The 25,378-nt window shown below is 44.3% G+C and overlaps 1 long non-coding RNA gene across 1 annotated transcript in view; it reads right to left on the bottom strand.

Moving 5' to 3' along the window:
- LOC127369490 (uncharacterized) overlaps positions 1-24,927 on the bottom strand; it is a 42,181-nt gene extending 17,254 nt beyond the window's left edge. The window contains exons 1-2 of the long non-coding RNA XR_007886082.1: positions 24,855-24,927; positions 6,035-6,152 (exon numbers count right to left, since the gene is read on the bottom strand). This is a non-coding gene — a long non-coding RNA (uncharacterized LOC127369490). The remainder of the gene's footprint in view (positions 1-6,034; positions 6,153-24,854) is intronic.
- Positions 24,928-25,378: the final 451 nt, after the last annotated feature.

Genomic DNA, 25,378 nt, shown 5'->3' with positions numbered 1-25,378 from the left:
ACCACGGCGCCCCAGCAGCTGCTTTAAACCTCCAAAAAACGACTGCGCAAGTAAGCTCGGAGATAGCGAGCATAGTGTAGCCTTTAGTCTTTGAAGAGCCAGAGTTAGTGGAGAGTAAAAACAAAGCTGAAAGGAGAGTGAATATTGGACATTCTCCATGACTATTGAATCCTAACGTTGCCCCATGGCCCGGCACATAACCCCCAGTTTTCATTTTTATGCCTTGTTTAACCAGATATAACTTGTTAATTATTAAGCTTGCGAGGCGCTGGTAGGAGTGTGTTGTTACCTTTGGGCAGAGCCAAGCTCGCTGATTGCCCATTTCCAAACTTTGAGCTAAAACACAATTCTTATTTTCACGTGATTATACACAAATGAAAACATGCCTATGAATAATAAATTCCATATCTGCCAATAGATCCTCATAAATGTGACACTCTGTTTAGGATTAAGACTGAATCTAATGGAAATTTAAAACTAATAATACAAGATGGTGTCATTATGGCAGTACACGTCTAAGTCAGCAGCATCCTTCCACTGCTGTGGACTGTTTCTTAAAGCAGTTCTTGTTTTATCCTTCAACTTGTGTTGGCTTCACCTCCCACACAACCTGCTCAACCAGCCCCGTTTGCGTCTGCGATGTTTTTGATGTTTGCAGTCTTCCACACACTCTTCCAGGACTCTTCACTGATTTACTGTGCAGCAGAATGGACAGCACCCACATACATGCCCAAATCTGGAGTCTGAAGGTTGTCGGGGCACGTATCATGGGCAGGAGTGAGGGATGGGTTGCTAAGGAGATCATGTAGCACAGAAAGACAGAAGAAAAACTGCAGTGTCCTACTGCAGATTTCCATCGCTTCATACATGCATAATTCAATTTAATATTTTCCCATTTTATGGCCCTAAATATTCATGAATGATAAGAGCTCAGGGCGAACTTGTTCAAAACTTGGTGAATCTCTGAAAACTTGCTTCCTGCGACATGTGTTTTGGCCAGAGTTGTTTTGGTTGCCCCCTTGCTTCTGCAAGATCAATATCGCTACGTCGCTGCACCCGTGCATATTGTGTTGTGTTACACCATCACCGGCAAATGAAATAATGAATTCACGGCTTGACACAAAGGCAGATGAAGGCATATTTGAACATTCAAAGAGGGAGCGAGGGGAGAAAGAGGGAGAGAACATTCCCAAAATTAATTTTCATCTCCAGGGTTCATGCATATTTAATAGAGAGCGCTTGAATATCATAGGGTAATACTAGCCCGGCGTGCATACAGAGGCCGGGCTGCGGAGAGAAAATAAACGACCGTGATCGTTGTCATGAGCAATAACTCTCTGTAGAGCTGGGAAACAAAATAGCCAGAAATGCTTTGATGAAGGAGAGGAGGAGAGGAGGAGGAGGGAGAGAGGGAAGAGCGGGAGAGAGGGAGAGAGACATAGCGCAGCAAGGGGAAGCGAGCGAGACAGAAAGAAGCAGTAGCAGAGGTTAAACACTGGTGGAGTGATGGTCCCTTTGGATGCAGCTGCTGTGGCTGCCGCCGTCTTTGTTTTGCAAAGGGGGATCGGAGTATGGGATATGGGGGGTAGGGGTGTTGGAGGGGGAGGCGGGAGGCGGGTGATGACTGAGTGACAGTAGTTGACAAGCCCTGTGGACGGCATCCCAGGAGGCTCTGTGTTGCCCCCCTCCTCCTTCAATGAGTAAACACATCACAGAATCAGCACATGCAAGCATGTCTAGTGTACACACACACACACACACGAATCCTTGAACATGTTCAAGAGAAACAGTTTCAGTTGTCAGTGAGGGACGGAGTGAATGCAGAGCCTTTTTTAAGCTCACATTAGGCATTAAAGCCTCTACCATTACCGAACATAACACGCGCTGGTGTTGCTGATAAGCTTGCAGTCTGGCGTCTGTTTTCCACCTGTGTGCTGGAGGAAGCGCGGCGTGCACTTTAAGCACACATACCAGCGCTGCCTATTTACCTATTAAAAGCCTCTGTGCTTATCCCGTATTCATCCCACGTGTGACAAAAAATGAGGCATGAAACAGCGTTGTCATGCTGAACAGAATTTTAATTACGGACCCTCCCCTCCCCTCCAAGCGCGTGCACTCCAAATTGGTCTGAAATAACGGCGAAGGGGGGGAGAGGAGAATGAAAGGAGAGGAGGCCTTTCTGAGGGGCAGACGGTGCCATGAACACGGTGCTATCAGAGCGTGCTGGAAAAAGTCAATATCAGAGTGCAATATTAACACCATGTGGAACAGTTCAGCCACCTGAATGTAATGAGAAAACAGAAAAATATGTCCTTTTCTTACAGGGCAGAGGTTTGTCTCATTCTACTGGAGAATTAAAAGCCTGGAGAAGGATGAAAAAGATACTGAATGTTACATTTCCGTGCTAAATAAGAGGAAAGTAAGGGCGCTGTTTCTTTGAGAAGTCCCTGGTTTCCTCAGCTTACAGCTCAGGATTCAAGTTGCTGAGATGAAACTTAAAGACTGACGTTGATCTGAATAAACTTGCTTGATTAGGGCAGCTCTGCCTCCCACCCCCCCACCACCACCACCTTCATCCCTCCCTTTCCTCCCTCTGATCCCCTACCCCCATGCTGCCACGGCGAGCTCTCTGACAGCTCAGGGAGCCCCACTAACTCATCTCAGCCCCCGGAGCTCAGACACCCTGCTTGTTTTATTTCCCATCCTCTAAATTGAGTCGTAAAGACTTGTAAAAATAACGACGCGAGCGGACGGGGGCCGTGTTCCGCTCCCCCCCCCCCTTCTTCTTTTTGCTCCCCTGCCACCCACTCCCTCTCTCCTTCCCATGAGTCCCAGGTGGGCTTTTTGTCGATCCATTAAAAAGCCGGGACACGTTAACAAGAGCGGGGGGCATATTTACAGAATGCTGACCTCCGGCTCATCTGAATTCTGCGGTTTGATGCAGGTGTGTGCTAAACTTTTTAATTTATTCCCCCCCAATCCGTCACGGGGAGGAGGCGGAGGCAGATCTGAGACATGCAGACAGATGTGTGGGATCTGTTTATACCCCATCCTCCTGGGCTGCAGACTGAACATATGGATACCGTAACATGAACCTAGACCTCCACAAACAGTAGCGCGGAGCACAGGGTTAATCTTTAGGCCCGGCGTGAGAACACACACACTGTAAATCCCACTTAAGGCAAGAGCAAATCAATCTTTCATATTCTCCATCTCACACTGTTTACTCATTAACCATTTCAGCATTGATTGTTATTCCTGTGGCAGTTAACCCATGTTTAACAAAAGCAGTAAAATGAAAGGGGGGGGGGTGCTAAATTCAAGTCAGTAGCAATGCAATTCATTAGGTGCAATTTGGTGTGTGTGTACCTCATAAATCATACTCTGGTGAGTGGTAGCACTGCACCACTGTACGGTATGGGGTGGCATAGGCAGAAAAAAATGTAACCCAATCTGCAAAATCCTTTCTCCCTGATGCATGCTATTGCTCTCAGCAACCGGGTACAATAGAGCCACAGGGAAGGAGGACGTAAGTTATACAACCCTGTTAACATGCATAAAAAATGTATGCATTTAAAAATGTATAAGTCCTGCAGCATTTAATCGCGCCCCTTATTGAAGATTTTACACACAGCTATGATTTCTTCACTTGGAGGGGATACAGTCCGGAGAAAAACTTGAACGTCCATTAAACTTATTCATCGGGGGAGAAGAATTCCACCAGAGCGGTTTGACAAGTTTGACGGAGAGTAAGGTAGACTGCCTCTGCTCAAATGGTCCTCTTGTGGACTGATGGTGCGTGCTTTCTTTTAAGACTGATGTCCAGGATCCAACTCCTCTCCTGAGATTAAGCCACTACTTTCTCGTGTGCATGTGTGCATGTGTGTGTGTGTGTGTGTGTGTGGGTGTGTGTGTGTGGGTGTGTGTGTGTGTACACGCGTGTCCTTGTACATGCGTACATGCTTGCCCCCAGTCAGGTATAGTTCACACTTTGATCTCCTTCAGGACTCGGCCATGTGTGAAGGAGGGACACACTCAGTCTGCTGCTGGTAAAAGCTTTACGTGCTACCGGTGTCACTATGGATCTCTTGTCACTCATATGCACTGAGCAAAATGGACAACTGACAGTCGTTTCCATGGAGAGGTTTGGGGTGACGGACTAAAGGACTCTCTGGCAGCCATATTGGAGGTCAGCTCCTGGTAGCAGCAGCTGTGATTGTCTGTGTGTCTGAATGTACAGCTCTGTACAGACTGTTAAATTCCAACAGAAATTAAAATTCATTTTTGCTTGGAAATCAGTATTTATGTTTGTTTTGACTTGTTTACTTATTTGGTCAAAATTGTTCTTCCCAAAAAGATTAAATTAAAGTGTTGTTTTTCTGCCATGATAGCGCCCCCTACATTTTGGTTCCAACTGACAATGTTGTTATTGGTAACTAGATTTTTGGATCGGATTTCAGCATTCTGTACATTTCTCTGTGACTCTCTATTTCTGTGTATTGAAATTCCAATCAGTGAGTAAAGTCAGGAATACTGAGGTCACTCACTCACAAGTCAGTCTGTAAATGCTTTGCCCAATGGAGACTGTGGGCTTTCTCCTAGCTCTTGTTGCTAAAACTGTGTGGCAACAATCTTAGTTTTAAAAAAAAGTCTTTAGGCCTGTGCCTGGAAACACTGTTCCCATATAACTTTACTCGTGACATCCATTTTCAATATTTTAAAAGGACCAGTGTGTAGGATTTAGTGGCATCTAGCGGACTCAACTCACTCAACCAAGCGTGAAGGAGAAACTACAGTGGGCGTGAAACTCGCAAAAAATGTTAAAAGCCCTATCTAGAGCCAAATATTTGGTACTGTACAAACATGGCATTTCAGTATGGCAGACTCTGTAGAAGAGGACCCTCTGTGGATAAAAACAGCTCATTCTAAGGTAACAACAATTCTTATTCTCAGGTGATTATACACTAATGAAAACATACCTATAAATATAATATTGCATGTCTACCTATAGATGCTCCTTAATGTTACACACTGGACCTTTAAAAAGCCCTCTCCGTGTTACAATGGCCACATCTCCAGTTGATCTCACCACAGTACTACCAACTACTTTGCGTTCAGAAATCCTTGGAGGATTGGTAGGCACTGAGATCTGGACTACTTGTTCCTGTGAATTTTGACATGTCCCCATGAAAGAGAGACAACTAGTGGTAGCTGTGTATTATGTGGGAAGAACACAATACTTGATGTGCAGGAGCTGCCGCTAACTCAGCAGGTGTTAATATGACATGAGTTTATTGGGACTCTAATGTTAGCAAGCTGCGTTACAAGGAGTACAAACAAATGTTGAATGTATGGCTTAATTCGCCAACGGTATATAAGCAACACTGTGTGTTCATGTTGAAAAAGGGGGGGGCAGGACACAGGAGACTCAGTCTGAAGCTTAGATGCTTTTTCCACAAATATGTAAAATAGTTTTAATCCTAATCTGAAAAAAAATCTGTTTAAATTAAAAAATGTTTACACCGTCAGGGAAATTGAACCAACAATTATGCTCCTGCTACACCTTTTGCCTTTAATTTATGATTATGTAAGTGTCATTGTCTTCTCAAACCGTTAGTGGCAGGTAACAAGTCGAGTCGTTTGCTTTTCACATTTGCCTGCTGGCTAGTAAACTCAGCAGCAAACCAAAAAAGCCACTGTTTATTTAAGCTAAGTGAGCCGACCCTTCCAGCTACACATTGTAGTGCACTGAAGTGGTAATCGGGATCAAAGAGACAGCGGCTAAAGACAACACAGTTTACCTGCAGTATGTTTGAAGACAAGCAACCTTATCAGACTCCTGACTGCGGTATCCTACAGCAACATCACAAAAATCCTGTTCAGGTATTCAATTATGCACAAAACTCTCCTCTGGACCTCCACGATGGCGGCTGACAGATTGGTTAAGCAGATTTGTGGGACACCTACAAAGCCCTGGAATACAGAGAACGAAGCAGAAAGAAAATACAGGAGGAAAGAAAAACTGTCAACTCACCAGCCATTCATTGGTCCCATAGAGACAGACAGGTCTTATAGTTTGCGTTAGTGAGTGAATAGGCTGTGCTGCTCTGTCTTTTTTCTTCCCAGTGAAGAAAGGGGCACACATTCGCTATCTGGAAGGAGAAAATAGAGTATCATCCTGAACTCGAGGAACACGATTCAAAAGAGCTTGTAATATTTTCGGCACTTCAAAATCTTTGATTTAATCTAGAAGTAACTCTTTTTATCCTGCGTTTCCATGGAAACGAGTGAAGTTGGGGCAGGGGAGAATAGGCAGGGGGCCCCTGATAAGGGGAGGAAGAGAGGAGTGGAAGGGGAGGACTGATGAGGGAGGGGTAGTTTCATTGAGGAACTGAGGAGAGGGGATGAAGGGATGAGGATTAGCTGTCACGATGAAGAAAAGGTGTCTGTCCCTCGCTTTCTCTCCCTCGTTCTCTCTCTCTCTCTCGCTCTGGCTCTCCGACTCCCTCCCATCACCTCCATGTCCTTGACAAGCCTGCTCACAACGGTATTTATCGGCCTCCATTCCATTAATTACCATCCAATTAGCAACTCCCACAGTGGAACTGCTGCAATCCTGCACAGTGTCAAGTCAGTTCACTTAGCGAGGTCTGACACCTTCATGTTCGCCGCTCCCTTCAAACTCGCAGTGATAGAGCGGAGAAAGTTTTCACAAAGAATCCCTCAGCGTGCTAATGCGTCCATTAAAACTGCATTCATCCCCTCACTTGTACATTAGACGTGGTTTCAGAAGATTTGTCACTAAATAGCTATTTTAGCTAATTGGCAAGGCAGCTTAGCCTAGTGTATTTGATGTTTCTTGCTGGACGTCTTTCATGTCAGCGATACAGGCTTATTAATGCGCCCCTTTACGCTCCTCACGGACCTCCTTCATTCAAAAGCCTACAAGGGAAGAGATGAAAAAAAAAAGTTTAGGATGACTTTTTTGGGGGGGGAGGGGTTGACAGACCCAGAGAGAGCCGGGCTAATTGGTTTGCTTTGAGACTGGCCCACTGGGCTGTGGGCAAGGACGAGCATGTGGCATCGCTGACTTGTTAGCATGGAATTAGCCTCTGAGAGTGAATTAGACCAACCGCCTCCAGCCACTAGCCATCACATGAGTGTGTTACACTCCGAGAGAGCGCTCCTCTTTGACAAGTGCAAAACAAACACACTCGCACAAATGCTGACGCACACGCATGCACCGCGCACGTTAATGCAGCACATACAGCACTGCACACGCAAACTCATTAAGCTCATAGCCAGAGACTAAATACCCCAAGAGCTTTTTAGCTGTGTGCTTTGCATTCATAACAAATCACATTCTAGTTTCTCATAACAAGCTCCCGCACTCCTGAATCTTAACCCCCGTTAAAAAAAATACCCGCCGTCGTGGGTAACAAGCATATTTGCTGGATGAATGCAGACAGTAAGCATGTTAATGTGTGTACAGTCGGGTCCATTTATGTGAGTGAGTGTGTTTGTGTGTGTGTGTGTGTGTATGCTGGGCTGAGTCTGCAGCACATCATCCCACACACCAAGCACAGTGCCTGGGGTTGTTGATGAGTTCTTTAGCCATGCTGCGTGGACCCCCTCCCGTCCTCGGACTGAGAGTATGCTGACAGAGCAGCTGCTGAGATGGACTCACACACAGAGACACACACACACACACACACACACACACACACACACACACAGTGAAGTCTGCTGTTCTCCTCTTTGATCAGGCAGGCGTACGGTATGTGAGTTCAGGAAAGATAAGACGTTGATGTTTAAAGGTGATTAGGAGCGTGTGTACCCATGTGGGCGTGTGAGAGGGAGCAGTCTGCCGGCTTTCATTCAGATACAGGTCATTGCCGGTGAGTGTGTCAGTTGTATTACACTTCAAATAAAAGTATTAAGCTGATTACCTTGACCGTATAACATAATAAAGAACACTTTCCTTAAGGTTCTTTCTTTAATAGCTGATGTGTGAAATAGTCTGGGAGTCAAATTAATTGTATTTATAGCTAAATAGAATATATTTGCCATCCATATACTGAAGCCTGCAGAACGTGGCTCATAACCTAATTGGTTGCAAGTTTGAATCCCAGAACTGACTGGGAAGCTGGGATGTCTTTGAGCAAGGAATGTATGAGGGAGTTAATTTTTTTTACACCTTGGTACACATGCACAGATCTCTCTTTTAACAGAATTCATCCCCACATTTTTAGTTTTAAGGTGACCCCAGGCATTGTTGGATGGACTTCAGATTTTCTGCTGGACTGATGCCAGTATGTGAGGGTTGTAATGTAACTATGTCTGACATGTCATCCTCCTCCACTGGAATGCAGCAGGGTTGTGTGCTGGCTGCCACCTCCTTTATACACACTGTACACAGACGGCTGCAGAAGTTCCTGCTGGTGGCACTAGAGGAAAAGTCAAAGGATCAATGCTAATTCAACTCTAGGGCACCATATGTACCAAATTTCACAGCAAATTCATACAATAGCTGTCAGATGAGGTGCTAGAGAAAAGGTCAAGAGTCAAAAGGATTTATCCTTTGGGGGATCATGTAGTCTAAACAAAATGTTAACGGCAATCACTTCAATAGTTAACGATATTTCAGTCTGGACTATAGTGATGGATTGACAGAGACGTAGAGCCATGTCACTAGCATGACTAATAATGTAATTTAAAGCTTGAATTTTTGTCAAATTTTAATCAAATTTGTTAGAACACTGCAGTTCTGTTCAAAGTCAACAACAAGAGTGCAGCTTCTGATTGTCAACGTAATGGTTTTCGTGTTAGATGTATCACAATGTGTCTGGGACAGGCACATCATGGCAACAGTAGTCTGCACTAGGCTTAAGCTGCAGTGCAGCATGTAACTACTGTGAAGTGTGTGCCCTGGATTGGATAACTGATGGTTTAAAAGCAATCTGACCACACCTGAGCACAGCAAACGTCTTTAGATAGTAGTGTTGGTGTTTCAGTCCGTTTAAACCGCAGTGCAATTCAGCAGATACGGTACAAAAGATAAAACAGCCATTACTGAGCACATTAGCATGTACACCTAAATGTACTGCAGCCTGGAGTGCTGACACGAGCTTGAATATTGCGCATAATTTGCAGCCGGCTTGAGTCAGTTCAATCCATTTGTGAGACTGTGGGGGGGTGGGGCAAATTTCAACAAAAGCCAATCTCCACATTTCCACTAATTTTGTATGAACTGCTTATCGCTTGAAGGCCTCGCAGCCGGACACATTTGTTGCTGTGGATACTGCGTTAGTTCAAAAGTTCAGCCGTTTTCAGTCGTCTTGGTCACGAAATGGGTAAGAAAGATCATTAACCACCCTTAGATGTTAACATCAGGCACAGAGGAAAGGTGCAAAGAAAAAAAAAACATGTTCTCAAAGGACTGATTACAGCTGTGACCTTTTATCTGATGGCTCACTAATTGAATCATGCAGTAAATAGATGATGATGGTGGTGGTGGTGGCGATGACGATGATAATGAAGAAAATGGCTTTTTTTTTCTTTTTCTTACCGGAGGAGTGTAGAGGTGGTAATAGTAGTAATTGTGGTTTAAATGGAGGGTGCTGTAGGAAAAGTCAAAGACACGAGGATGACATGAATAATACAAGAAGTAGCAAGATAAAACCAGAAGCCCTGAGCTTGCACTAAAATAGAACTAACCTCGCAATTATTACTGACAGAGAGTGAAAATGATCATTATGGGGACCATATACAGGCCGTTAGTAATTTAGAATGAGCTACGGAGCTCAAAGGTAATAGCACTGGAGGGGAGCAGAGCATGAATTTTTAAAAAGTTTTTCTACTGTAAAAAGAGACAATATACCTCAAACAGCCATCAGACACATGAGGAGAAATAAAAAGCGAGCGGCTCGAGCTGCTGCTATTTGATGCCACACGGAGCAGAGAGTGAAATGATTGACATAATCAGAATCATAATAATTGCCACGGAAATAACACTGCCAATCAGGCAATCATGTTGGTGTGCAGGCTATGGTAATTGGAAAACATGGTGACTGACAGTATCAGTGTGAGCCGTCCCCACCAACACCTGCTAAATTGCAATTGGCACAACACAGACATAGTATGAGTTGAGTCACGCAAGAGAGACTAGCCTCGTCATAATCCCACGGAAGGAAAGCACCCGTTTGTTTCTTGGGACGGAGACAAATGTGGGGCAGATTGGACTGTACTGTCTATGGAGCAGAATGTCATGAGTCAGTACAGACACATGCTGATTTCCTTCCTTTCTAAATCAACCTCCTCTTCCCTGCTATTCTAAATTGTCCGACTGGCATTGGTGCAGATTGCGTGGGTGCTCGGGCACACAACTGTGAGCACCCACTGTGGTATGACCGTAAAGTAGAAGAACAGGACACAGCAGAGAACAGGCAAAGCAGAGTGTTAACTGTGTCCATTCCTGTGTCCATTCCTGTATTATTCTGTCTTTTACCACCTTGTGGTTTCACACAGCTGTATAAAACATGCTGCTGTCTGACCAAACTGGCTGTAACAAGCGAGCGGCGAGGCCGTTGCGACCGGTGTAACACACGAGTCCATTAACAAGTTGTCCTCTGGTACTAAAACATCCACCAAGCCACTGAGCAACCCCGCCTCGCTCTACCATGTTGAGTTTTCTGCAGTACACCCAATCTCTCTTTGTCCCTGTCATCCAGGAAGGTTAAGTTATGTGCAACATCTACGGGAAATAATGAATTTGGCACCTGCACCTACTTACGTCACAGTCGTGTATGTTTGTAGCATATGAAATGCTTCACACAACTTAACTGATTGCTGTTTTGGATTTTGGACAGTGAATTTCAGAGGCGGCGCGATTGCATATAGAGTCAATGCAAAGACACAAGTTTGTCCAGGGTGATGCAAATTGAGGTAAAGACATACAATTTAAAGCTACTACAAGGAGTTTTTAACTGGTTATGACAGTCTCAGTTTAATACTGGTGGCTCTATATGACCTACATAAACAAACAGGACCATTAGCCAGAAGACTGGTTATTTCCATATAGCCTGCCACCAGGTCGGATTCAGTTGGATTCCCCCCTTGATATCAATCAAACGAGGCGGTGGAAACACTACCGCTTTTGTCCACAGGGGGCGCCAGAAGCCACACAAAATGAAAGTTCCCTGTACACAAAAAGGTTTGTGACTAATCTGAGGTTGTATGACTCTACTTCATAAACAAATAGAGATGGAAAAGGTAGAGAAAATGGAGAAAAACAACAGGAAGAAGTGGGCTTCCTGCCTGGTAATTGTGAGATCACAGTCTGAGGTTTTCACATAGATACACTCAACACAAACACACACACACACACACACACACACACACAATTGTCCTTCCTTTGTCTAAAAGTGACAATATTCATATGACAATATACCTTTATATACTTTTTTATTGTATTCTTAAGGTATGTATTTTGTGACTTTTTTTAAAGGACAAATAAATAATATTGTATTTCTCTATTTTCTGAATTAAATTACATGAAATGTCTCCCTACCATAATGACCCCACTTCCTTTTTGTCCCCTGCCCTCTACACTAAAAGCCCGGCTGGAAATCGCCTTTCCACAACAGCCCATTGTGGCCTCAGGTTGACTCAACCTTAAGTTCACCCCTCTTACACACCCCGATTTCCTCGCCACGCTAATCTCCCGGGTGCATTTTACTGCACACGGCTCGCTGTTTGTCTCAGGCTTCAACTTCCAACCCCGGGGCAGGTAGCAGTAATGGGCTATACAGGAAACAACATTGAAGCAGGGCCCTGTAGTGTAGATCCTAATGAGAACAGGAACGAACAGACACACGGGCACACACAGCTCGCACACACACACACACACACGTTTCTTACTCAAGCCACGGGGGAATTTGATTATTAAAAATGGTTCTTGTGCAGCAACATGCCAGTCACTGGATTCTTAGGGCTTTTATGTAAAGTGTTGCTCTCAGCCCACCCATCACAGAGGAATATTCAGTCGACAGCCCAGGGTGTCTAAATATAAACACAGACTGTATTTTTGTCTTTTTTTGTCTGTGTTAAGGTAGCTACAAAAGGTACTGATAAACATGCCTCAATAGATGAGAATAATCGAATAATTGGTGACTGTACGGAATCATGTACGTGTATATTTTAAAGCACACTTTAAGCTTTTGTATGCACATAAAAAGCAATAGCTCAGAAGAATATAGTTATAGTGAGAATACAGTTACACTACAAAACACCTACATTGGCTACAAGATTGTATCGCAGATTCCAAACAGTTCTCATATTCCAGGCAGGTACTTGTAACAAAATTTAAGTGGCTCCATCTGCTGTGACAGCCTTCAGTGAGTGTGCATTTGAGAATCTCTCTCAGTGTGTGTGTGTGTGTGTGTGTGTGTGTGTGTGTGTGTGTTGTGGGCATGCGTGCCCACATGAGTGATTGAGTGTGTTCACCAGACTCTGTCATCACATGCTTTCATGGCTTTGTGAGCTCTTGAAGAAACCCACATTTTTCCAGTCAGCAGTTTCAAGCACACACACACACACACACACACAGTGCACGTTCACACTCACGCTCACACTTTGTTTCGTTTTTGTCTCCCCCACCGGTGGCTGGCAGGCTCTTCCACTACCTCACCAAGTCCACAAAAAGATCTGGCACCTTTTTTTTTTTTTTAACGTGTTGCCTTTTTCTTTTCCCATGTTGCCATGACGATCTGACACACTGCATGAAAATGCCCCTTCTCCTGTTTCCAAATGAGCAGAAATGACTTGAAAGAGATGTGTAGGACTTTGTTTCTGTTGTAAAAGCAGCCATTATTCTACATATCCTTGTCCCCTTTGTTACTGGCACTGTCTTTACCAACAATATGATATGCAGTATGCTAGTGTTGAATTATGATAATCTTAATGCATTTTGGCATTGCATGAGAATTAATAATAACAAAAATAACATATTTAAGCTGTCAGGTCATAAGAAGCCTGGGCATTTTGCTCACACTTCTACATAATTGGCTGAACCTCAGATTTTCTGCAGCAATGTCAGGCCACCAGTACATACGAACGTATTACCCTGTCAATAGACGAGAGAAAGAAAGTTTGAGAAGAGCTTTGTAAACTCTGTACCAGATGGGATTTGTGGGTCTAGAATATTAATGCTAGCTTTGTTTGGGGGATGTATTTCTAAACGGGACAGTCAATTTAGAAGCAGGAAAAATACACCACACACTTTCTTGTGTTTGTTTCCTCGGTGATCAGTGGCCTAAATGTAATTTATGGGAATAATTACAGATAATCATATTCAATTATGCACTTAATGCTAATATGGCTAATAATACAATTTAATGAAGACAGCCTTGACAATTTCTAATTTACCAAAGTAGACTGCTTTGCGTTATGTGTGAAAAACTGTTGGTTTAATCTTTAATGGCGTCCAAATCCCAGAACTGCTTTCACTCCGGCTAGAAATACAAGTGGTCTGTTTCAGATGGAGAGGGTAATAACACACTTAGATGTTATTATCATAAATATTGATGCTGTAATATAACCTAGACCTAGCACTCATACATTTCAGGGTCTATAAAGGTCGTGTCATGGCACACTATCAAATTCACCATGAAACTGATCACCTCATCACACATCAAACACATTATTATTTGTGGAACGGCCCAAATACTACATACTGTATTTTGATCCTCCATGGTTTGTTTCATCCAGTCACCAGTTGGCAATGAGCAGTGATTGGTGGAAATGCAGAATGTGACCTTTGCTAAGGAGTGCCAGCACTGTTAGCTAAAGGTCAAACCAGACGACACATTCAACATTAGCTACAGCTCCACCGGCAGTGACATGTAACCACAAAGGACCACAAACCCACCGCCGGCCACGGTTCAAGTGGATTGATCTGCTGGTGTAGCCCATGTGGTTCACTTCAATAATGATGGACTGTTTCCCCTTAGCCTGTATTAGATGAGAGGCATAAAGTCATAGTACTATAAATCTGTTGTGAACAAATGACTGTACTCCCTTGGTAATTTGACCTTATGCCATGTTCACATCCTTCAGACGGCTATCAGAGCAACTGAGAGGGAAAAACTTCATGTAAGCAAAGTTGTATTTCTGTTTAGTGAATAGGGTATTTCTAACAGCTACAATATCTGCTACTTAATGGAAAGAACTACAGAAATGTCAACAAATCTGTGACAAAATGGCTGCAAATTAAACACTGGGAGTTACTTCTAAATAAAAAAACACTAATTCATTTAATTTAAAAGGAACTATAGACCGTTTGTTTGTATCTGGTGTCATAGAATACCACAGCAAATACGTAACACACAGAAAAGTAGTCATTTCACTGGAGTGACTACAATAGGGTGTCCCTACTTTCCAAACTGGCACCCTACCGAGCGGCGAGCGAACCTTTCACCCCCATGGAGAGATTTTTGATACTGGGTGCTTGGCAAAGGGGTAAGCCTCCTGGAGCAGACTGTCTCTACGAGGTAACAGCCACCCGTTAACATACTGAGGTTTCGTCAAAAGAGCCGCAAGTGTGATAGCCTATGACGCTTACGCTAGGAAGAGTCTCAGCATCGACACGCTGATTTATTGACACGCATGCAAACAAATCAGTGTTGAATTCAGACGTGTGCTGCACTGTTTGTGTTTTAATATTTGGTTAGGTAATAATGAGTGGGACAGAACATGATAAACGTCTATGAAAACAAGTAGAATATTATAATTATTGTTTTAATTGTTTAAAACCTGGACCATTTGGTATTAAATGTTAAACACTGGGGTATTCTATTATTTTACATTTGTCAGGACTCTGGATACCCAGCTTCAAACTGGGACAAACTGGGACCTCTGGTCATCATAGACTACCAGGCTAACAGTGGGGCTGACCGTCTTGGAATATTGCGTGAACACTCCCAAAATCGGAATAATCAGAGGTTTTCCGTCACTTTTTACCATTCTGTGTGCACGTAGCATTATTACACAGACTGGGAAATTCCAGCCAGCGAAAGCAGTTAACGTATCTAACCTGTATCATATACACAAGTGCACACATTTATGACTTCATAGCCATCATTTCATCCACTAATGCTAGTAGCAAGCGATATAGTAAGCCTGCTCACTGCTCCATGTTAGCGCTACGATTTCAAATTCGATTGCAAATTCCATCTTGTTCAACCGCCTAGATTAGGGATATATTTTTATATGTCCATTTCTTTCTGTCAGAAATTTCCACCCAGAGTGTGATGAGGTTTTAATGGGCGGCATAAGAATAAGGTCAATGAAATGCTAATTTTGACCACTTATAATACAATACTACCCCGTTCTAAAATTAAAATTTTACAGCCCTCATTAATTAGACACATATATAATTCCTTACCATTTCTGACAGCAAGAGGAGTCTGCTGAGTCCTCTGGAGTATGTATAGTGTTCATCTGTGTCTGGGTGGTATTTGACCTGCAGGCCCTGTTAACGCTCATGACATTGCCATGCTCAGACTGGTGTGGATAATGGAGCAAAGGGACGACCTTTATGATGAATTAATAATTGATAGAGTAATTGGGTTGGCCTCTTTCTGGGCCGAAGGAGCCCAAGGTTTTGCCTCGCACTGCTCAAAGAGAGCCATTATTCTGCACTGTGTGGCCGGCAAAGGGCAAACAGCAGATCAAATATTCACCATGGAGAACACACACACAATTATCCCTGACTTAATGGGGCTGACTTCACAAAAAGTCTTTGCTAAATGCAACGGACTGGAGCTGACCACAGTTATTGGCGGTCACCTTGGAGGAGTTGGTCAACATTGCTGCTAATATATCCTCTAGAAACAGCCGTGGTGGAAATGATGTTCATCTGGCTTTGTCAACACAGTAGCAGGGCTATGATTAAATATAAAAGGGTTGGGGGGGGTATTTTCACTGCAATTAGACTAGATAGCACTTTCCGCAGAATAGCTTGATGGGAGATGATCTTACAGAGGGTGGTGCTATCCACATCCCAGCATGTCACTCCTCCATCTGTCCTCTCTCTCTCAGCCTCTCTTTGACGTGGAGATAAATGTGCTCTGCCATCTCCCCTTAAACGCCGCCGAGGCCTGCATATCAATTTTTGACAACGTGGCTTCGCCGTCCATTAAGGCGTAATTATGTTAAAGATCTTCTATCTATTATTTGGTGCTTAGCTGTGCACGCAAATCGCAGTGAGGTCAAGCTCTAATCGAAGTCTGCCGTTTAGTTACTCTGAGTGCCTTGTAGGTTTTTGTAATTGGCCTTTTGAACACTAATGGTATGTCATGACTGATGAGCTCTTCAGTTTGAGGCCCAACGTATGCTTTTTGCCTATCAAGGGAAGACATTAAAGAAAGCAGACAGGGAAAGAATGCTTGCTGACATATAATATAACATATAATGGTTCTGGTAATAAAATATTGTTTCTATCCATTCATTTTGAGATTGGAATGTGGGGGGGGGTCGGAAGAAAGACGGAGAAGGAAAGCTAAAGAGAGAGTTGGGTTCAGAGGGTTCTCTCTCGTGCACCAAAGGTGAGGTGCCCTGCCTGACTTATGGAGAACACTGCATATTAACCAGCTTGAGCTTGCTTGCTCGCTCACACATACTCAGTGAATAGAGCACGTATGATGAATAATTCCTATTTGTGTTGGCTGCCGTGTTCTCCCCCTCTGCTGGCCTCTCATACATTATTTGTTGTGGTATTGTTTTCCAGCTGTGAGAGTACTCAACACTTCGCCTCTCCACTCACATCAGGACAGAGAGGAATTTTGGCGGTTTGCAGCTTCGCAAGAGGCGACTTAACTCGCTGCTTTTGTTTTATTTATTTATATATTTCTATCATTGTCATGGTGAAATAACCCCCCTCTCCCTGCTTTTGCATTAACAAAACCTGGAATAATAGCTAAAAATGGATTGCTTTTAACAAAAGTGTAACCAAAGAGCCTTGCAGCTGAGACACATTCTTTGAAGTGTACTTCCTGCAGCTCAAAGCTGTGTAGCTGCTCAGCCGATCACCTCCTGAATATTCTCTCGACAACATGACAACAGATGAGCGCAGACGCGTCCACCAACTATATTGTTGTCCCAGTCCAACCCCCCCTCCTCGCTGAGTGGGACTGCAGTTGAAAAGCATGCCGTGAGATGTGCACAGCAGGTGGCTGCAAACTCCAGTGAAACTCTGTTAAACAAACCAAAAACGCTCCTCTCTCTCCTCTGTCTGCGCTGACGAGGGATCAAAAGCGAGATTGCTGACACATTAAAAAAAAAAGAAAAACAGCGAGGCTTGATGACGAGATCAAGTGGAATTTTTACTGTATTGGTTTGGCTCGAGTGTCCCATGCTGGATGTGCTGCCTAATTAGTTATTCCAGACCATCTCTTAGACAGCGCTCGGGGCAGGTGGGCTGTAAGGAGCCTTCTGGATCCCTGCTGTGATGAAAGGCGTCTGGTTGTCACGCAAATTTGATTGGATGGTGTTTAATTGCTGCACTCTGGTTGGATGGAGCATTGGTTAATTGTAACCAAAGCTGGTGTGCGAGCTGGGTGGATATATAATATATCAGAGTAAAAGCATGTGGACATGTAACATATGGCATGGGAGCAATAAAGGAGATTTGTGTAGGGCGCTGTGTGCCCGACCGCTACGTTTCAGCATCAGAAAGAGAATCCTCTGTTTACCCGGACTTGACAAGCCAGAACTACAAGCCACCATGAGGCTTCAGAGCACCATTTCACAGCCTGGCTTTATTATTTTAAAAGATCAGTTTCAGTACCTCTACACCAAAAAAAGAGGATGCACCACAGCCTCAAACTGAGCCGAGGAGCAGAGAGGCGTGAGCGATCAGAAAACAAAATCATAAAAGGCGGCCAAGACAATTGACTAATCCGGTGCAAACCCAGGATCTGGGTCTTATTGACTTACTGTCAGTGTAATCCATATCATAACCATCTGCTCCAGTGCTGTGAAACACCAAGGGCATATTAGCTGTGTGTCTCCTGTGCGGGTTTTCAGCTGACAGTAGCCTGAAGGGTTCCATGGAGTCATTTGGAAGAGTACCTGTAAAGCCACGCTACATGAATCCTAATTCTGCTATTGTGTGTCTCTGCTGAAAGCACAATACTTGTCTTCACTCGGTTAACACAGGAACCCTTCACAGTTGGCGCCGCAGGAGTGTGCAGCCTGCAGACTGACATGTAGTGAAGTCTTTGGAGGCCAATCCTCCTCTTTTGCGATGCATGTATTTGTGATGGGATTATTATAGCACCCAACTATGTACGGAAACAATCCTCTCTTGAAAATCAGCAAAGCTAAGCATTCACATTAGAGTTGATCCAAAGTATTGTTTCGAATGACATTCGCCCACGCATTATTTTGATTGGCAGTCTGCTTTGTTTATATCAGCCCAGTTCATAATAAACAGACAGACTGAGCTGCGGCCCCGGCCGGCCCTTTGTGAGCCCTCACATATAATACCCTCTGTGAGCCAAAGCACACAGAGGTCATTTTCTGTCAACCACCTCCAATAACCCTCTATTCAACGCTTCCTAGAATCCACCAACCAGTCCACTGAACAGCTAACTGCACAGCCAACCAGCCGACCCTGGGGTTTTAATGAAACCTGCTGAGTTCTCCCATTCCACTGTGACATGAGCTGGAATAATGACCAATGTAACGAGTCTGTCTGTCTGCAGCCCTGTGAACCAATCAGGTCCCTCCCTCCTCCTCCTTTGGCCTTGACTTTAACCCCGGCTCGACTTTGGAACCTTGGGCGATGCAAATTTCACCCCATGCATCTCACTTTCACCCCCTTGTAGCAGAAGATGGAAGATTTCTGTGTGACTGCCTTTGCACTGCAGGGCTGGGCGGCAGGGGGGGGGGTGTTAGTGGTGATAGGTAGGCAGCCCTAATCTAGTCTTTGTCACTAAATATCAAGTAGACTGCCGGGATAACAGAGCGTGACAATGCAGGATAAAGCGCTCCAGAGGGGTGTTCATTCCACGTCTATTCCTGTTCCCCTGTCTTACTCCCTCTCTCTCTTTCTATGTCTCACTTCTCTCTCCTCTTGCTCGCTTCCCCTTTCTTGTTACATTGTGTTATCCAAGGTCTGATCCCTGTTCTTAGTTTTAATATCTTTCTCTCCACCAGGTGAATCTCAGAAAATGAAACACTGTGAGCAAACCAAGGACTCTGTGTGTGTGTGTGTGCGCGTGTGTGTGTGTGTGTGTGTGTGTGTGTGCGCGCGTGCGTGCGTGCGTGTGTGTGTGTGTGAGTGTGTGTGCCTCCCTGGGCTGTAGACTGAACTGCCCAACTGATGAGTCAATACGAGCAGCACAATCCGTAGCTTTTAGCAGAAAACCAATATGCTGCCTTATCGACTTGTCTAAAGATAAAACAACGCTATATTTTGGTGGCTTAAGCATCTGAAAAGCTGTAAATAGTGTTAGGTCCGGGGAGACGGGGGACGGAGCGAAAGAATTATGGTGTAAAAAGAGAAGGAAGATGCTTTTGCTGGCACATTTAGGCCAAGGTTTCCTGATGATTTATAGACTCGCACAAGGCCTGGTTTTATCGCGGACACTGCCCTTATAATTGGACTCATCCTATTTGTTTGTTTACTGCGAGAGGTAGCTAGCAGCTAATCCTATGCAAAGCCAGATAATAGAAGGCTTTCTGGGCAACAGAGCTGTCAACTGCCCCTGAATCAAAAGCAAATACCTCACCTTTGAGTCGACGGGGAACACACAAGCACATATTGGTCGGTTCAGGGCTCAAGCCTCAGAGGGGAATTAATTTGTTTCTTTTAAAAGGGGGCTGAGAAAAAAACGAGGAGCCTGTGGAGTTAAAGAGAGATGATCATCGAGCTGTCCAAAAACATATGGAGACGGACCCTGAGAGACACGGAGAATGAAGATAAAGCTGTTTTCCAGCCGCCATGAGGACGAATGTTATCGGGTTAGCTAGACAGATGAACAACACCTCTGGCGAGTGGCGAGCAGGGCGCCCCTTATAAATAAAAGTTAAGAGGGATCCTCCTTGTTGTGAGTCATTATAGATTGGCTCCCTAAACAGTCAACACCAGCTCCGAAACGCATCCCCCACCCCCCCAGCCCAACCCCCCCGCCATCAATCTCCCCACCCCTGCGTAAATGCCAGGAGCCGATAATTAATGATAGATTGGCGGTTAATGAAAGATTTATGCGGCAAAAAGGATGCTTGGCAATCAGGTGGCGTGTTGGAGGCTTTTGAGCTTTGACAGCCAACAGTGCATCAATCGCGCCCTGGAGACAAGTGCGCGTAATGGCCCGACAGTCAAAGCAATGACAGTTGTAGGTGAGGTTGGAGGAAAAAAAAGTGTTAAAAAAAAAAAAAAAAAATCAGCCAGTCCCTTGGTCACCATTTGTGACACGCAGCAGAAGGCGGCCCGGTCGGCTGAGAGCATCCTTGTGACAATGCAGACAGCCGTTTAACCTCTAGCCCCCGCCAGACTCGTCGGGGGGGGAGCTCAGAGCCACACACTCCTGACAAAATATTTAATTTCGACTTAAAAGGTTATTTCACAATAACACACAGTCCCCCTTGCCTCTTTTTTCTCTCTGTCTTCTTCCCCTCCACAGCATTCAATTTATTGCCTTCAGATGCACGCTTCACTGGCTACTGTAGTTGACTCCCTCTCTCACTACAACTGCTGGCTTATTAAGTTTCCATGGCAACTTGCCGCATCCACTTGTGTTTTATTCCAGCCTGTTGGGACCCCACAGGGTAAAGCTTTAAGCCGGAACACCAGGAAGCGATGGGTTTAGAGGGGGAAGAACAACCTGCAGCACTGAGGAGAGGGATTGTTGGAGAATTGCTCATTGCCCTGCGCTCCATTTAACCCGCTATGAGGCAGTGGAGCTGAAGCACTCCTTTTTTATTTTATTGTGTCTCCTTGCATCAGGCCAAATATTAAAATATATCGACAAAACCACTAGGACTGAAACAAGCTGCTGGAAGCAACCCATCTTCGTTTTACAATAAAACAAATGCTACTAAATAATGTTCACATTTCAAATCTCTCATTTTGATGGCAGGGTGCCTCGCTCTATCAGGTCAAATAGTTCTTAGCCAAGCCTCTACTGTCGGTACACCACTATGGTCCAGAGGATGAATCCTGCTGACTTTTATTCGTTTTTACTGGCATCTCTTGACAACAGTTGGATGGACTGCTCAGAAATCTGGTCCAAAAAATTAATGTTCCCCTGACTTTTTATCTAGCGCCACTATAATGTTTCACTTATCCAGTGAAATATCTCAACATCTACTAGATGGATTTGGACCAGATTTTACATTTATGGTTCCCGGAAGACTAATTGTAATGACTTTGTTGATCCCCTGACTTTTCATGTAGAACCACAAGCCGGTTGACATGACAATTGGATGAACGGAGATAAAGATTCTGTACGGGCATTCATTGTCCCCAAAGGATAAATCCCAGTGACTTTGGGGAACCCCCTGGCCACTATCTCCTAGATGTATTGGCCCACCAAAATACATTCATGCTTCCCAGAGAATAAATCCTGCTGACTTCTGGGACCACCATTGAATCAAAATTTAAATTTCTCCAATTACTTAATGACCAGCTACCTACAAAACTAATGACATTTCCATTAGCCTCAGCTGTAGCTTGTGTTTCGGGCTAACTGGCAAGCATGCTAACACACCAAAATAAGATGGTGAACTTGGTAAACATGCCCATAAATATGCAGGTGTTTGTGTTTATCTAAAAGCATTAGTGTGCCTAAGTAGGTTTCAGATCTATTGACAACCACCGTAATGAAAACTGACCATCAGAAGAAGCTGCGAGGCTCAGGCGAGCTTTGTTTGAGCCCCTTTGAGCTCTATCACAATAGGACTCCATGCTAATAAATTGCCATTGTAACTCAATTCTTCGGGGCTTCTGTCATTTTCTGGGGTTCGAGCCCCCTCCTCACTGCCGCCTGTAACCTTAGAATGGCTACTGCTGAGCTAATATGGACCGCCATTGATTAGATCATAAATTTTCATTTCATTACTTAATTATCAATTCAACTCTGTGGGACCTTTTTAAAAGAGAAAAGACGTAATCTAGCGCACTATAAGTTAATAATGCTAATTTGATTTTACAATTTGGAATTTTATATGCATACTAAGTAGCCTTGTTAAGATATTTCTACCAAAGAGATAATTAATTATTTCACATGCCAAATGAGAAATTGTCTTATCTTTAAATTACTCTTCAAGGTATTACACCAGATTTAGAATTTCAGCTCTAATTCGTGGCACTTCTTTCAAGACATCTGTGCCCACATTATAGTCTTTATTAACTGTCAATTCTATGAAAGACCACAGATTTCATTAACATAGGCTCCACACAATCAAGGCCCGTTTGAAAATGATTCCTCTTGTAATGTATGCTCAGGGCAGAGAGAGGGGATCTTTTACAAAAACTGCACACGTTTTGAGTCATTTCATTGACGAATTACTGTCACATGTACTTTGAACACACCGGACCACAATCAGTGCCCTATCAATGGACTCGGTGTGAGGTCAAGTTCACTGGAAAATGGCTGTAAAAGGCGATTAGATGAGGCACTAACTACCCTGGTTAAATAATATTGATGGATCCAGCTCACAGTGCATTGCAACAACAGCAGTTAAGTGATTTTATTTCGGAATGTGGACAGATGTAATGCCCATATATGGTGGGGATTTGGCTCGTTAGGAGCCAAACTTATGAAAATATTTAATCTGCGCTCAGAAAGGATAATTAGAGACAATGAATATGTCTCATCCTAATTGTTTATCCCTCGGCCAGCATGAAAGCATTAACAAACACAACTCAAAGCCATCAATTTTTATGACAGGGATATTAGATATGACCTCGTCACTTTGGGAAAGTTGTTGGACACAATTGAAAAGTCTATAATGAGTGGGAAGGAAAGATGACAGAAAACATCTATTAGAATAGTTTTTTTTTTTTTAACCAAGTTGTGCCTTGGATTTGGGTGCAAAAAGAAAACCCTGCAGGGATCTGAGGTCTGCAAGCTGGCTCTGATTTAAGAGCGAAGGCCATTGGGGGCCAGATAGTAGATCATGAATGGTTCCACTGTGTCTCAACCTAGAGCTATAGAGCTGAACTCCAAACCCATGCACGCACACGCACACACACACACACACACGCACACCCACTGCACACTCCACTGGTCCAATCTTTTCATTGCCTTGGTGTCACTATGGAAACCCCCCCCACCACCACTACCACCCCCTCCCTCCCAACACACACCACCGGCACCATCACTCCCACAACTGTCCTCTCCTCAGTAATCCTCTGGGCTGTAAGGAAACGATACCGAAGCATGACTGAATGGAATGGATTGTCGGGGTTGGCTGGTGGAAAAAAAAAAAAAGCTTTAAAAAGGACTCTGACAACTGTGTCATGCCTCCAGTTATCCCTCCACACCTGGGTAAAGGTGTGTGTTTGTGCGCGAGGTGTGATTCAGGTGCACAATCAGTAGCCGTGTGAGCAGGAATACTGTCTAGCCCAGTCAACCAGGGGAAGCACGTTGGTGTTTTCTGTGCATGATCGCCTGCATGCACCTTTAAGAAAAATTAGCCGCAGTTGATCAGCAGCCGCGGTGTAAATACCACATGTAATGCATTCACTGCCTACCATCGGGCTCGGGCACAAAGAGATCATTCTGTCAGCACAGTGATCTCATCGCTGAGCTATCTCTCTCTGTCTCTGTACGGCCTTGGTAGGATATTGGCCTCCATAAACAGAAGATTGTCCGCTCCAGTTCTTTTTTTTTTCACCCACTCCTCTATTCCTCTTTCACTACTGCAATAAAAATACTGAGGATTCTGGTTTTCCTTTGTCCAACTTACATGAAAACTGAACACAAAATCTCATATTTGCCTTTTTTTCTAGCCCCGATTTCTCAATCAGCTCCAAGCCTTATATGGACTTTCCACTGCTCTTGTTATTTTGCAGCACGAGGGGAGGTGTAGGTGCAAGAGATATGATATAGGATCTACAGAAAAGGGGAGGGAAGGATGAGCTGGAACAGGGAGTAGCAAAATTCTGAGAGGGCAAAGGGGGGAGTCAGGCAAAGGGAAAGAAGCAAAAGGATGAGACTATAGGGAGGGTAAGATAAAGGGGAGGGAGGGAAGGACGAAGAGGGACAGAGGATGACAGGAGGTGAAAGACAGAGAGGGGAGGTAATAAGTCCCTCTTCCAATCTGGTGTTGTTGAGCAGGGGTAGTAGCAGAGCACACATTCCATTAGGCAGTAAATATTGACTCAGCAGCGAACAACTGGTTTCTATTGCATAGCAAACAAAGCTATTGTGTGCCTGGCAGCCCTGAAAGGCCTCTGTTTGCACATCACGCTCACGGCTGATAAGTAGGCAGTCTCATTCACTACGGGGGTCTGATACATCTCTTTTCGTCTGTGGTATTTTTTTCCCCCCTCTTTGCCCTTTCCTCTGCATTTCTCTATCTGTCTCCCACTCTTGGCCTCCAGCCACCGGGCCGACAACCTTGACTGTAATCCTCCTCCGCGCGGTGTTTCCAAGTAGCTGGATGTGCGACTGAATTAATCATGGGTGTACCCATTGCAAACAATAGGTCCAGACATGTTGTGCAGCAGTAAATGCTGGTGTAATAGTCATCGACTGGCAGGTCATCAGCATTTATGAAATGTACATTCAAACAAAGCAGGCCGCAAGACGCTTGGCGAGACAAATAAGCGCAGCAATATTTACCTTGATGACTGTACTGAGGGCTGGGCTGTTTGTCTGCAGATTACTTCGTGCATTTACATGTTGACCTTTGAACTCAGGCAGCTCTCTGAAGGATTTGTGGCCTTAGGAGGGGACTCAGACTTATCATCTACCTGGGACTGTAAATGTGGGTCCACGCCCTCTTCCTGTTCCTGAAGTGATGCATGGCATGTTCTCCACTATTGCACCATGTGGGCTGACTCAGGCCATAAGGGCACTGGGTTGTGTAACATTAGCCAAGAGCCATTGTGTTTTGTCTCAGGTATCTGCAGCATGGATGTGTCATGGGAAATGCAACTGTACATCAAGTACTACAGTGTACAGTGTCGTCAGAGTGTTGTAGTAAGATACTGTACGTAGGTGTGCGGGGGCCATGGAAATTTTACATTGCTTCATATGGGACTGGTTAGCTGGAAGCAGTTGTCAGAAAAAAAAATCCAATCATTTTTACCTGAACTTTGTTTCGCAGTCACTCTAATCTCTGCTTTATGTGGTATTCACTCCTT

Source organism: Dicentrarchus labrax, unplaced genomic scaffold (genome assembly GCF_905237075.1).
Source record: "Dicentrarchus labrax unplaced genomic scaffold, dlabrax2021, whole genome shotgun sequence".
Taxonomy (NCBI): domain Eukaryota; kingdom Metazoa; phylum Chordata; class Actinopteri; family Moronidae; genus Dicentrarchus; species Dicentrarchus labrax.
This window is presented reverse-complemented; position numbering and strand designations above follow the sequence as displayed.